This window comes from Dromiciops gliroides, chromosome 1 (genome assembly GCF_019393635.1).
Source record: "Dromiciops gliroides isolate mDroGli1 chromosome 1, mDroGli1.pri, whole genome shotgun sequence".
Lineage (NCBI taxonomy): Eukaryota > Metazoa > Chordata > Mammalia > Microbiotheria > Microbiotheriidae > Dromiciops > Dromiciops gliroides.
The window spans coordinates 707902130-707917419 of record NC_057861.1 but is presented as its reverse complement, the minus strand read 5'-3'; positions in this window follow the sequence as shown (position 1 = coordinate 707917419).

Below are 15290 nucleotides of genomic sequence, written 5' to 3'. Positions count from 1 at the left end.
GTCATGCAGGAGTCCCTCAGATAATAACCCTCCCCCTCTCAGGCCACATTAGATGTTGTCTCAGAACCTCAGGACAGGCTGGAAGAAGGTTCCATCTTCTCCCCTTTGGGCAAAATTTCTTGGACAGTCTACAGATGTTTTCTAACCACACAGTTGGAAATCAATATCACTAGACAAAACAGCCTTGATTTATGTTCACAATATAAATTCTCCTTTGCCCTCTGCCCTTGAAAGAAGGAACAGTTGGTGGAGTACAGGAGAAATCACTGCAGTGCTTCAAGTCAGTCTGCCATTTTGTAGGTGGGAGCATGCCCTATGTTGTCGAAGATTGTTACCTCTGGAGGGACTTAAGGGATGGTATAATAGATGATCCTCCATCTGTCTGATTGCTCCTTCTCAATCTCCTTCCCTGGGCTGTCCTCTAACCTTTGGGGGTATTCCCCAAGGCACTGGTCTACACCTCTTCTCTCTCTAGATTCCCTAGCTTGATGATCTCCTCAATTTTCCTGGGCTTAATCTTCATCTCTGTGATAATTACTATATCAGCTAGCTCTTGGACATCTCTCCACCAGGATGTTTTGTAGTTAATACATCAGCAACAGAACTCATTATCTTCTCTATTAAACTCATCTCTTTTTTTTTCTTTTTTTTAGTGAGGCAAATGGGGTTAAGTGACTTGCCCAAGGTCACACAGCTAGTAAGTGTTAAGTGTCTGAGGCTGGATTTGAACTCAGGTACTCCTGACTCCAGGGCCGGTGCTCTATCCACTGCACCACCTAGCTGCCCCTAAACTCATCTCTTAGCCAGACCTTCCTATTTCTGTTAAGTGCACCACCATCCCTCTAGTCATCCAGGTCTGTAAACACCACCCTATTTCAGGTCCTCATTACCTCTCATCTAAAATATTGCAAGTGTCTCACATCTCCAACCCATCCTTTACATAGTAGCTAACATAATCTTTCTAAAGCCCAAGCTCTGACTGTATCATTTCACTGCTCAAAAAGTTTAAGTGGGTTCTCATTGCTTCAAATAAAATATAAAATAAAATGAAAACTCCTCTGTTTGGCATTTAAAGCTCCTCACAGTCTGGTTCCAGCCTACCATTCCAGGCCAATTATACATTACTCCCCCTCATGCTCACTCTGCTCCAGCCAGACTTAGTTGTTATTCCTTTATAAGGGAACTGGGAGTGGGACAAGACCAAGCAATGAGGGTCCAGTCCATAACAGCATGCACAATATGCTTTGTCTGGTATCAATGCACATGGAAGCTTGGTTAATTTGGTTTTGGAAATGTGTGATGGAAAAGCCCTCCCTCTCCCTGCTTCAGAAAATCAGAGATATTATGTTTCTGTTTGGCTTACTGCATGGTGACAAAAAGCCTTCTAATTGATTGCTGAGCTGGAAAAGGGTGGGCATGGGAAAGGCTTGAAAAGACAAAAACTCTGCCCTCCCTGGTGGCAATGGAGGCAACATGTTGTAAGCCTCCAGATGGAGAAAGAGGAAGCAATGGAAGTATCAGCTGCCTTATCTTCCCACCCAGGCAGCATGAGGCCGTGAAAGCATGGTATCACCTTGGTTTTGTGTTTTGTCAAGATGGCGCAATGTATAGAGCAGTCGACTTGGAGACTTGGAGACTTGGAGTCAGGAAGACTTGAGTTCAAATGTAGTCTTGGATACTTACTAGTTGTGTGACCCTAGGTAAATCACTTAACCTCTTTTTGCCTCAGTTGCCTCAGCTGTAAAATGGGGGGTACTGACAAGACCTACCTCACAGGGTTATTGTAAGAGATAATATTTGTAAAACACTTAGCACAGTGCCTGGCACATAGCAGGCACTATATAAGTACTTATTTCCTTCTCCCTTCCCTTCCCTATTGTGTGAATTCATTCCTTATCCTAGGTGAATAAGTATTAGAGATGGAAATTGCCAGGTTTATGACCTTATGAGCTTCAAAAGATCAGAAGCATCACCAGAGTCTGAATGTATCTTCAATAGCTGAACCTGGTGAGGAGCTAGCCCTGAGGATTAGCCTTCTTGACTCAGTACAGCAGTAGATTGCTTTGACGACTGAGATATCATGTATAGTGACAAGGAGAGTGATTCATCCATCACCTATGCCCCACCTAGAAATAAACTCAGCATTGTGGGTGGGTGGGGAGATGTTTTGCTATTTTAATACTTTTATATCTTTTCATTAGGTATGCCTTTGTAAAAAAATCTAATCAATGTTAATCATTTAATTAATATTGAGGAGAAATCAACTGGTCTACTTGATATTGAGTTATCAAGTGATTGGGTGATATTGGGGGATATTAACTGATGAAATGATATTGGGGGTCACATGATGGATTAATCATGAGCAATAGTATTAGAAACCCCTCCCCCTCTTTCCCTCAGGGTTACTTCTAAGATCCTGTGGGGAGACTGCCTACTAATGGAGTAGGATTGGGAGACTGAGTCTAGAGGCTATGAACTACATCTTCTACATGCAGTGCCATCTCCTACCTCCATTCCTTTATACAGGCAGTCCCCCATGCCTGGAATGCACTTTCTCCTCACCTTTAACTCATAGAATACTCAACTTCCTTCAAGGCTCAGGTCATATTTACTTTCCAATGGGGGCCCTTTCCTGATCCCCCTCTTGCTTTACTCTCTCTCTCTCTCTCTCTCTCTCTCTCTCTCTCTCTCTCTCTCTCTCTCTCTCTCTCTCACTCTCTCACTCTCACTCTCTCTCCATGTCATCCCTCAGCAGAACTTAAGCTCTTTTGAGGTGGGACCTAGTCTTCATTTTCTCTTTCTGCCTCCAATGCCTCACCCATAACAGGTGTTTAACAAGTGTTTGTAGGTTTGAAGAGCCTTTGAGAGTTTTTAAAATGGAAAAATTCATCACCATGTGGCCAACCTGGTGATAAGCCTCTTGAAACTGGGCTAGGCATGTCTTCAGATGACAGATAGCCAGTCTTTCACTGGCCCAAGTTTGCCTTATACTAGCACATCTTTAGAGAACCAAGGGTCACCTCCACACCAAAATAACATTGAATTATGACATTCACGGATCCTTTTTACCTCTTTCTACCGACATTGGATTATAAGAAACTGCAGTTGGAAGCCAGCCAGAAGGAGCCCTATCCCAAGTAATTTACCATTATTTTGTATATTTTTGTTATTCAGTCACTTTTTCAGTCATGCCCAACTCTTAGTGACCCCATTTAGGGGTTTCTTGGCAGAGATACTAGAGTGGTTTGCCATTTCGAAGATGAGGAAACTGAGGCAAACAGGCTTAAGTGACTTACCCAGGGTAACATAATTAGTAAGTATCTGAAGGCACGTTTGAACTCAGGAAGATGAGTCTTCCTGACTTTAGGCCTGGTATTCCATACACTATGGTGACACCTCATTGCAAGTATAATGCAGAGTTTGTAAATTTACTTGGAAGTTACTTCAGATTCCATTTTCAGACAAGAAAATTGAGGCATGGAGAGGACATATAGGAAGGAAGTTGCAGAGAAAGGATTCAAACTCAGGTTCTTTGACTCTAAATCCCATGTTCTCACTACTGTATCCAATGATGGTTATGATTAATGGCCTAAAGTGAGGGTGCAGCCATTTTCTGCCCCAATTCAAATAGCCTGCTGGACTGGTCAGTGGATAAGGGCTGACACATATTACAGGAATCAGCAAAAGTTTCTACCATGAAATTGATCTTAGGGGAAGCAGTTTGGGTGATGAATGAAAAGTGTGAAAATAAAGTTATTTGGGACTTTAGACTGACAAAGATTAATACCTTTCAGTTAATAAAGTTTTCTAAGATCAAGTGATTGAGTAGCTAGAGTTCAACTTTATCTTTCTAGAAAATACTATGAAAAAATGTGATCTTTTCCTTCTGATCATTTAAAAGATAATCATGCCTATGAGAGTGACATCCTATTATTTTTTAAACAACTTGGCTGGAGAACTGATTATGAAAACATGGGCCAAAAATGTTCCTTTGTTCATCATTGAGCCCAATTAGTTTTTGTGACTCATAGGGTTTTAGCAAAAAAAAAAAAATCTGAATATAAAAGCTTTGTTTAGTTTTCAAAGAATTAATGTCCATTCTTTTTCATTCCTTTCATCCTGCTTCATGTAGTTTGTTATAATATGGGTCATAAATTTCTCTGGGTGGCAGAATCCAGTCAAACTAAAGATGAATTCACCTCAAATCTTCATTGAAATGATATTCAACTTATACCAGTGACTGCCTGAAGCTATCATCCACTAGTTTGTAAAATGAAGGGTTGAGCCTCATTCTAATTGGGATCAAGGTCTTAAGCTAAATGCATCAGACAAAAGGGTGGGGTTGAGTCTGGGGCAGCTAGGTGGCCAAGTGGATAGGGCACCAGGCCCAGAGTCAGGAAGATGCATCTTCCTGAGTTCAAATCAGGTCTCAAATGCTTACTAGCTGTGTGACCCTGGGCAAGTCACTTAACCCTATTTGCCTCAGTTTCTTCATCTGTAGAAATGAGCTGGGGAAGAAAACGGTAAACCACTCCAGTATCTTTGCCAAGAAAACCCCAAATGGGGTCATGAAGAGCTGGATACAATTGAAAAATGACTCAACAACAACAATAGAGTGGGGAATTTCTTTTGGTTGGTGGGGAATGGGGAAGGCAGGGAGACTTCCTGTTGCCCTGAATTTCATATCAAGAAGCTATAATGCTGGAAGGGACTTAGAGATCATCCAATTCAGCTGCTTTGTTTTGATAGGTAAGGAAACTGCGTCCCAAAGAGGGAGTGACTTGCCCCAAATCACCCCCCTACTAAATGATAGAGCTGGGAATAGACCTCAGGCCATTTGATTTCCAATCTAGTTTTCTTTCTACTCTGCTTCACTACCTAGGTCCTTGCTTGCTCTAGAAATTGTATGCCTTATGAGATAAGCAGAGAAAGCCTTATTATATCCATTTTATAGCTGAGAAGACTGTCTCATAAAGAAAGATGAAGTGGGGGACAGCTAGGTGGCACAGTGGATAAAGCACCGGCCCTGGATTCAGGAGGACCTCAGTTCAAATCCATCCTCACACACTTGACACTTACTAGCTGTGTGACCCTGGGCAAGTCACTTAACCTCAATTGCCTCATCAAAAAAAAAAAAGAAGAAGAAGAAAAAGAAGAAAAAGAAAAGAAAGAGAAAGAAAAGAAAGATGAAGTGATTTATCTAAAGTTATATAGTTAGTAAATGGTAGAGGCTGGCAGGGTGAGGGATGACTAGAACCCAGATCTTCATAGCTCATACATTACTGTGTAGATTAGAGGAAAATAAATGCAAACATCAAATTAGGTACTTATAGTACCACCTCCTACCTTAGGTTCCCCTTTGTTCTCTTCCCCAGGGCAGTTTGAGTGAAACCTAATGGAGAAGGGAGTTCAGAAGCTCCCAATTCAGATAAGCTGTACTGTATGTAACCTGATCCTATACACCTTTATTATGAATTACTCCTTATTGTTAGAATCTTCCTGGGGGCAAGGGAGCAGGAATAAACAGCCTTCCAAACTGCCAAACCATAGGCACAAGTCCCCAGGCTGTTTCCCGATGCTCTCAAATGTCATTCTCACCACCTTCCCCATGGAATTGTAAACATTTGTTTCCCTTCACCAGTATGTCAGGAAGTAGGGGGCCTTGCAGATAAAGGCACACCTGTCTTTTCCTTTCCCCCCTCTTATTCCCACAGCCCCCCAGGTCCCTGAAATATACATTCTTGGACAGATACTTTGTTGTTATTGTTAGTGGTGGTGGTCCTTTGTTCTTGAAGAGGACCAATGATATCACAAGGGTGAGATACCTTCTGAAGACTGATTGGAATCAACCAAACTGACTTCTGCCCTGGATTTATGCAAAGAATATTGGCATGTTGAATTGGCAGATGAGGCCAAAATGAAAATAACTTTTATCACTCCAGATGGGTTTTTTTATGAGTTTGTAGGCCTTTCCTTTTGGATTGAGAAATGTCCTGGCTTCCTTCCAAAGACTGTTGAACAACCTATTAACTGGGTTAGACTCACTTGCAGCTGAAGAGATGGATGACACCGCCATATTTAGGAATGATGTGGATCCCTCACCTTTTCTCCTGGTACTGGGTATCAAGGGTCATGTAAAAAGCTGGTCTTTCTGCAAAGGTTGCTGTGTGTCCCGTTAGGGTTTATCTGAGGTTGTATTTTAGGGAGGGTGGCGTTTAGAATCTCCTTATAAACATTCCACCATGCAAAAGCCTGCTCATTTTCTCCTGGCCACTTTCCTTAAAACGCAGGGACACCAAATGAATGGTGATATCCTAGTTTCATCTTTATAGCCTAAGAGCCTGGCTGCCTATAAATGTAAACATACATGGATTAATCTGCTTTCTCACTTAACCATATTTTTATACAAAAATATTACTCCTTAAAACAACAGTATAAATGTTAACCATTACAATAAAGCCATATAATAACAATAGCTAACATTTCTATAGTGCTGTAAGTCTTGCAAAGCACTTCATATACATACATCTATATATAATCTATCTCAATATATACATTTATATACAATTTACATATAATTATATTACACACATATTTTATATACAATTTATACACACATGTCTATATATGTATGTATATATATATATATTTATACACACATATTTCAATGGATCCTCATAACTATGCCTGTGAGGTGCTGTTGTTATTACCTACAATCTTACAAATAGAGAAACAGATGTTGGGGCAGCTAGGTGGCACAGTGGATAGAGTACTGGCCCTGGAGTCAGGAGGACCTGAGTTCAAATCCGGCCTTAGACACTTGACACTAGCTGTGTGACCCTGGGCAAGTCACTTAACCCCAATTGCCTCACCAAAAAAAAAAATTTCAGGGAGAAACAGGGGCACAGAGCAATTAAGTTCCTTGCCAATTTTTTTTTATCTGAAGCAGGATTCAAACTCAGGTCTTCTTGACTCCATAAACAGTGTTCTGTCTACTATGTCATGATATGATGTCCCATGATATGCAAACATTGTATTAAAACAAAACAAGGACCAAAAATAAAATAAAATAAAACAAAACAAGGAGAGAAGAATATATCTACAACAGAGATATAACTGAGGTATGACAATTGACAGAAGACTAAAGGTTAGTTGCTATAGACCCTTGTGCAAAGTCATACATAGGAAGATGAGAGCTGACACATGTGGGCTGGGAAGCAGAGAGAGGTAAGTAGATGTAGCAACTGATTAAGGCAGAGAAGCTAGAATCACCTCTAGCAAACAACTTTTTCTTACTCCCTGTGGACCTTTCTTGAAGTTATCATCTCTTGTCTTGTCTTTAGGACTTCAGGTTAGTTTAACATCAAAAGCCCTTTTAGGAGCATTCTTCAATTGCCAGAGGTTTGTTTTCCCTTTTTTCTCCATTACTAGCTGCTAGAACTAATTAGAGGAACAGCTTTAGCTGGTCTTCCTGACCAGCCAGAAGGTCTCTGACATAACAAGAGTCAACATTTCTAAAATTCTTTTAGGTGTAACAAACATTTCTTTATAGACAGGTAGTGAAGTCTGTTCCTGTCCTCCCCACCCCCATTTTTACAGATGGGGAATCTGAGGTGCAAAGAGGTTAAAAAGTTTGACCTTGATCACATAACCACAAGGCAGTAAATAAGTGAACCCTGAAGCCTGAAAAATGTGAGTTCTAGCCCTGCCTCTGACACATAGTGACCCTGGACAAGTCCCTTAACTTTTAGTATCCTGGGCAATTTTCTTAGCCTGTAAGTTGCAGAGAAGCTGCTGACTTGCCCTGGTAAAGGGAATGGCTTCCCTATGAAGTTCCCTATACCAATTGAATTATGGATCCTTTCAGTCCCTATCCCTATCACACAACCAAGTATTAGAGCCAGGCTTTAAGCCCAGATTTCGTGGATCTAAATCCAGCAGTCTCCACCAAAACCCTGTTTGGTCCAGCTTAGATGATAATCCTTACAAGTAGCTTTGATCAGGATACCTTTGTCTGGTCCCCAGGTGATAATTTAACCCTTTCGTGGTTTAGGGGACTTTGTCCTGGCTCCACAAGGTCTTTTTTTCCCTTTTTCAGGATGAGCTTGTTCATTCATAAGCCATCTAAGACAACATTTATCTTCAGAGTGCTGACTTCCTCTCTCCCTTGACTATGGTGGAACATTCTTTCCTCCCTGTCATTAGAGAAATCTGTCCATCTTTTAAAGAACCACTTCCCACTCCTTCTGCTTTGCCAAGAGGTGAGGAAAGATACACGGAGTCATTTTGGGAAACAATTTGGATTTATGTGATAAAGTCATTAGACTGCTCATATCGTTTGACCTACTCCTGGGCACGTAGCCCATAGAGATCCAGGATGGGAAGAGATGCCTCAATTTTACAAATATATTCATAGCAGCACTTTTTTATGCTAGCAAAAAATGGAAGCAGAGAAGGAGCCTATTGGCTGGTGAATGGCTGAAAATACTATGGAATATGAATGCAATGAGGTGGCAAAGGAAACCTGGTGGTATGGTGCACAGAGCCCTTGGGATTGGAGACAGGAGGACCTGAGTTCAAATTCAGATTTAGCTACTTAGTAGTTGTGTGACCCTGGACAAGTCACTTAAGCTCGGTTTGCCTCAGTTTCCTCATCTAAAAAATGGGGATAACAATAGAGTCTACCCCCACTCCCTTGTTGTATTAAATGAGGTAATAATTGTAAAGCATTTAGCACATTGCTTGGCAAATAGTAAGCTCTTTATAAATATTAGCTCTTATAATTAGTACTGTGCTGTAAGAAACAATGAATATGATGAGGAACTCAAAGAAACCTGGGAAAATCTCTTTAAAATGATGCTGAGTGAAGTAAACAACTAGGAGAACATAAACAATGACTATACTAATGTAAACAAGCACAAGACTAAGAGGAAGCTGGATCCATTGATTGTAATAAATAATTAATCCCTGTTCTGGAGAACAGATGATGAAACATATACTCTTTATCTTTGTAAAGAGATGGAGGGTCAGGGGTTCAGAGTACTATAAATGTTATCAAATAGAGCAGGGTTTCAGTTGGTTTTGATTGTTTTTCTTTGTTACAAGAGAACTTTCAATGGTGTGTATATGTGTGCATGTGTTTATGTGCATATGTGTGTATGTGTGTGTAGAGATGTTGGTGTGGAGATATCTAGACATGGCCATGGCATAAATAGGGGTGTGCTAGTAAATGTTTAAAAAACAGGACACAGATTTAATCTAAATTATTAACATTTTCTCCATCATTTCCTTACGTCTGAACAATCAATAAATCAAGTATTTCAAACTCTGATTTCTAGTGTTTGCCAATTTCTGAAGTGTCAATGCTCATACAGAAAATTTAACAACCAGCTCTCCAGCAACCTGGATGTAAACCATAAAGAGAAGCAAGGCAGTGTGGGATCAGACAAATGATTTGGAAGGGAACTCAGAGGTCACCTAGTCCAACCCCATCATTTTGCAGATGAGGACCCTGAGGCTCAAAGGCAGCATCACTTACCCAAGGACACACAAGCGGCAGGTGATGGAGCCAAGACTCAAATCTAGTTCCTCTGACTCCAAGCTCATCACTCCTTCGGATACTCTGTGCTTTTGTCAGAGGAAACTTCCGAGAGAGTCACAGCACCTTAGAATGGGAAGAGAACTCAGGGCTTTGTAGTGGGCTTGACCAATCACCCCTGCTGCAGCACTGCTGACAAGGCTTGGTCTTGGAGTCAGAATGACCTGGGTTCCTCTCTCTCTCTCTCTCTCATACTAATAATGCAACCACAGGTATGTCACTGGATCCCTCCCCCATCACCCCATGAAACTGTGGCGAGTAAAACTATATGTGTGATCTCCTTATTTCTGTTCCGAATTTAGGGAAAATTAGCTGGGGTTTCTAATATATTTGTTACTTAGAAATTAGAGGCTATTGCACCAGTTTGGGGCATTAAGCATTTATTAAAGTATATTAAATATTAGTAAAGAGAGCATGCATGGCTCTGAAAGATAGGAAAGCCTAGCTAGGAAATAGAAGAGAAGAGAGAAAATGGGGAACCCTAGAGGGTTGCATCACCAGTTCCCTCACCAAAAGAGAATACCTGTCTGTGCAAACTTGCTGAGGGCAGGAGCAGAGCCCGCCCATACATGCTGTTCAAAGCTAATCGGCTAGCATCACTCAAATCTATTGGTTCACTGGATTTGAGGGCAGTTTGGTGCAGTCATGCGCTCAGAGAACAGGTCCTTTGGAGGGAACAAGGCTTTCAGGTAGGTGTGGTTTTGAATGAGGTAACTTCCTGACTCTGGGTTGACCTTAAGAAAGGTCAGGTGGGTTAGCTAGGTGGCCCTGGATTCAGGAGGACCTGAGTTCAAATTCAGCCTCAGACACTTGACAGTTACTAGCTGTGTGACCCTGGGCAAGTCACTTAACCCTCATTGCCTCGCCCAAAAAAAAAAAAAAAAAAGGTCAGGCTCTCTGGGTGGGTTGGGACTGGAAGTCCCAAACTCCTATTATTAATAATTTTCTCATGAAACTTCCTTAGATTTTTTTTTTGTTCAAGGGGAATGCCTGATCTGCATACCTCCATACCTCAAGTGAGTTACCATACAGCTGTTCCCCCCCCACAAATGGATGGAATCATAGGTCTCCACCAAAAAGATAAAGATCTTCTTATATTTTCTTTTCTTTTCTTTATTAAATTCATTTCATTTCAATAAATTTCTTGAATTTTAATTTATTGAAATGTTATAGTTCATCAAACAAGGTAAACAAAGTCATCTTTTGTCTTAATACTTACATATCCCTTAGTCATTAAAATGTATTTAAAAGCAATTAAAATAAAAATTTAAATAATCAAAATATGCATTAAATACATTTATTTGATATTTTATTGAAATAATTAAAATAAATTATATATAATATACAGACATACGTATATCTATCTATCTATAAATATCTATGTCTTTGTCTATATCCATACCCATATCCATATCATCTCTCTATCTCTGTCTCTATCATCTCCATCTCCATCTCTCTCTCTCTCTCTCTCTCTCTATTTCTATCTCTATCTCCATCTCCATCTCTATCTCCATCTCTATCTCTATCTCCATCTCCATCTCTATCTCCATCTCTATCTCTATCTCCATCTCTATCTCTATCTTTATTTCCATCTCTATCTCTATCTCCATCTCATCTCTATCTCCATCTCTATCTCTATCTCCATCTCTATCTCCATCTCTATCTCCATCTCTATCTCTATCTCCATCTCTATCTCCATCTCCATCTCCATCTCCATCTCTATCTCTATCTCCATCTCTATCTCTATCTCTATCTTTATTTCCTTCTCTATCTCCATCTCATCTCTATCTCTATCTCTATCTCATCTCTATCTCTATCTCTATCTCTATCTCTATCTCTATCTCTATCTCTATCTCTATCTCTATCTCTATCTCTATCTCTATCTCTATCTCTATCTCTATCCCTATCATCTTTATTTCTATTTCTATAACAGCTAGTAAGTGCCTGAGGCCAGATTTGAACTCAGGAAGGCTCATCTTCCTGACTCCAGGCCAGGTATTCTATCTACTGTGGAGAAAGAGAAAGAGAGAGAGAGAGAGAGTAGTAGCAGCAGCCTGGTAGGCCTGAGTCCAGTTAAGGATGCTCTGGCCCTGAGGGACACTATGACGCTGGAAAAATATGGTTGATCAGCTTGTTGGGGGGTCAGTTAGAGATGACTCTTTCCTTGGAGAAGCAAAGTAGTTGCTTAACCAGGTAGTGGTTGGTCAAACAGATAATAAAGCAACCACCCAGAAAGCTGGACTCCTTGAATTTACAACATGAGCTTAGGTGGGAGCCAGTCATGCTTAGGATCAGGTAGTGACAATAATCTCAAGTTAGAAATGTGGAATTTTTATTATTCATATATCTAAAAAGCTAACATCATCATTTTCAAACTGCTGTCACTTTTCAGTCTCAGGTCTCTGCCCCCATCCCCTTCTCTCCTCTATACAATTGTGATTTTCTCTTTTGTTCGGGGAGTTTAAAGTTACGCTTCTCCCAGCCATGCCTCTGTGTGCCAAATAATAAAACCTTTTACTAAGATTTTGATTGGATTGTGTGGGTGAATAATTCTTTGAAGGAGGAATGTTTTCAAGAACCCAGTCTAGTGGAGAGAGAGAGAGAGAGAGAGAGAGAGAGAGAGAGAGAGAGAGAGAGAGAGAGAGAGAGAGAGCCTGGCCTAGAGTCAGAAAAACTCATCTTCTGAGTTCAAATCTGGCCTCAGACACTAATGAGCTGTGTGATCCTGGGCAAGTCACTTCACCCTGTTTGCCTTAGTTTCCTCTGTAAAATGAGCTGGAGAAGGAAATGGCAAACCACTGTAGGATCTTTGCCAAGAAAACCCCAAATGGGGTCAGTAAGAGTTGGACAGAGCTCAACAACAACAACAACAACAACATAAAAATAAAAAGAAACAGAAGAGGTCAGCAGGGTTTTAGATTAAAGATAGAAAGTGTTTCCTCCCAGGGGACACAGTTTGAAAAGTGGAAGAATTAATTATCCCCCATGGAAAGAAACTACCAAATAAATCTAGGGAAGTATCCAAGACAATGGGGAAATCCTGATTTGAGCTCACTGCTTATTGTCATTAACTCAGCATGGGGTCCTGGCCTGGCCTTTAGAACAGCTAACCCAAATAAAAACCTGTATAGTGTGATTTAGGCTGTAGAAGAGCAAGAGGCATCCAGCTGGGCTCATAGATGCTGGTGATCCTGAAAGATTTTACAGAAGTGCTGGGGCCTCAGCTACAGGCCTGGCACTGTGAAATGCAGAGTTGGTTACTTGCTTAAGTCAAAACCATTTCCCTCCCATGAGGAGCAATGCTTCCATCCTTCTGAATTTAAGTGTCTAGATCAATTATTGCATAATTCAGTATGGTTTTTATGTGCTTTGGCTGAGAAAGGGAGGGACATCCCTTTTCCAGTCATCCGGGTTCATACTCTGGACATGTTTGTGGACTTTTCCCTCTCTCTGACCTCTGCCCGTCCCCCCATGTCCAATCAGTTGCCTGGTTTTGTCTATTCTATTTCTTTTCTGGGGGGGGGGGCTGAGGCAATTGGGGTTAAGTGACTTGCCCAAAGTCACACAGCTAGTTAAGTTTGAAGTGTCTGAGGCCGGATTTGAACTCAGGTCCTCCTGAATCCAGGGCTAGTGCTCTATCCACTGCGCCACCTAGCTGCCCCTATTCTATTGTCTTGCACCCATTCCTTTCTCCCCATCACATGGCTCCCATGTAGTTAGGTCTCTCAACTCCTCTTGCCTAGCCTACAGTGACAGCCTTCTAATTCATCTCCGTGGTTCTAGCTTCTCTTGTTCTCCAATCCATCTTCTACATAGCAACCAAAATAATCTTCCCTAGGCAAAAATCAGACCAGTTCACTTTCTTGCTTAAAAACCTGTAGTTTTTGCTAAAACAGAGGTGTCAAACTCACTGCCTGTGGGTGATTGTCATCCCTCAATACTCCTGAGTGTGGCTAGAATCAGATTAAAATGTATTTGGGAAATATTTAACAAAATAAACAAAAATACAATAAAACATAGATAATGCTAATATATGGTTTTCTAAATCAATATATTCAGCCACTCATTCATCTAGAGGATAAAATAAAATTCTGGCTTGGCATCCAAGGCCCTCTACAATGTAGTTTCCATCTTCCTTTGCACCTTATTTTATGATGCTCCCTTTCACAAACTAACTGTGCCTGAAACTTGATATTTCATGTTTGGCTTCTGCATTTGCACTATGCTGTTCCTCATAGCTGGAATGCACTCCCTCCTCCTCTTCTTCTCCTCCTCCTCCTCTGAATCCCTATCTCTTCTTTTAAGGTTCAGCACATATGGGACTTTTCCACTAATTCTTCCTCAATCTCCTTAGTTGTTAGCAATTTCTTCTTCTTCTTCTTCTTCTTCTTCTTCTTCTTCTTCTTCTTCTTCTTCTTCTTCTTCTTCTTTTTTTGTGCAGGGCAATTGGGGTTAAGTGACTTGCCCAGGGTCACACAGCTAGTAAGTGTTAAGTGTCTGAGGCAAGATTTGAACTCAGGTCCTCCTGAATCCAGGGCCGGTGCTCTATCCACTGCGCCACCTAGATGCCCCTAATTTCTTCTTTTTTTAATAGAGGCAGGGTGGTTACCTCCACTGGCTTAAGACTTAGGAGAGTGGGTTCAAATCTCTGTTCAACCACTTACTACTTATATGTCCTTGGGAATATCCCCTAATGTTCCCAAACCTCAGTTTTCTTACCTGTAAAATAATGGGGTTGAACCACATGACTTCTTGATATCTTTTATTTTAATATCACTTTTATTTACAAACACTCCCCTCTTCTGTCTCTTCCAAAATCCATCCTTAGTTACAAAGAATAAAAAGAGAAAGAGAAAAAAAATAAGTCTGCTGACCTCAGAAAATGTATGCAGCATTCTATATCCATAGTCCCCCACCTCTACAGAAAAGGCAGGAAGATTCATTTCCTCAACTCTTTTCAAGAGATAAGATTGGTGATTATAATTGTATAATACTCAGCTTCTTTTCCCCCTCCTTTCCATTTACTTTATTGATGTCATCTTGTTTTTTGTTTTTCTGCTGCTTCTTGCTTTGTTCTGTAAAATTGTAGATGGCTTCTAAAATTCCTATTAGATTTATTATTTCTGAATGACACTAGATTGTGTATACTTGGCGTTCTTCCCTCCTGATCCCATGCTTTTTGAGGGCAAGGGTCATTTTGCTTTTTTGTATCACTAGGGTGTAGCATGATGCTTTGCATATGGTAGGTGATTAACAAGTATTTGCCTGATTGAATTAAGCATCTTTAAAAAATAGATATTTTTATTGCTATCTTTCTTTCACATTACCCACGTGCCCCTCCCCCTCTCAGAGAATCATTCCGTGTAACAGTGAATTTTCAAAAGAGAAAAAAAAGTTCAGCAAAGACAATCAACACATTTAATGTGTTCTGGATGTAATTTTCCCACTCATGGACCTTTGCCTCTTCAAAGGAACAGGGGGAGGTGTCTTCTCTTTTCTCTTCTTTGGGACCAAGCTTGGTCATTATAATTTCATAAGCTCCAGTTTCAATTGTTTTGTTATTGTTCTTTCCATTTCCATTGTTGTAGTCAATGCATTGTATATATTGTTTTCCTGAATTGTTGAATTAGGTCTTAAAAGCTTTTCAGCCTTCCATAATTCCCTGTGAAAATGTTCCTGTGCCCAAGAGAGA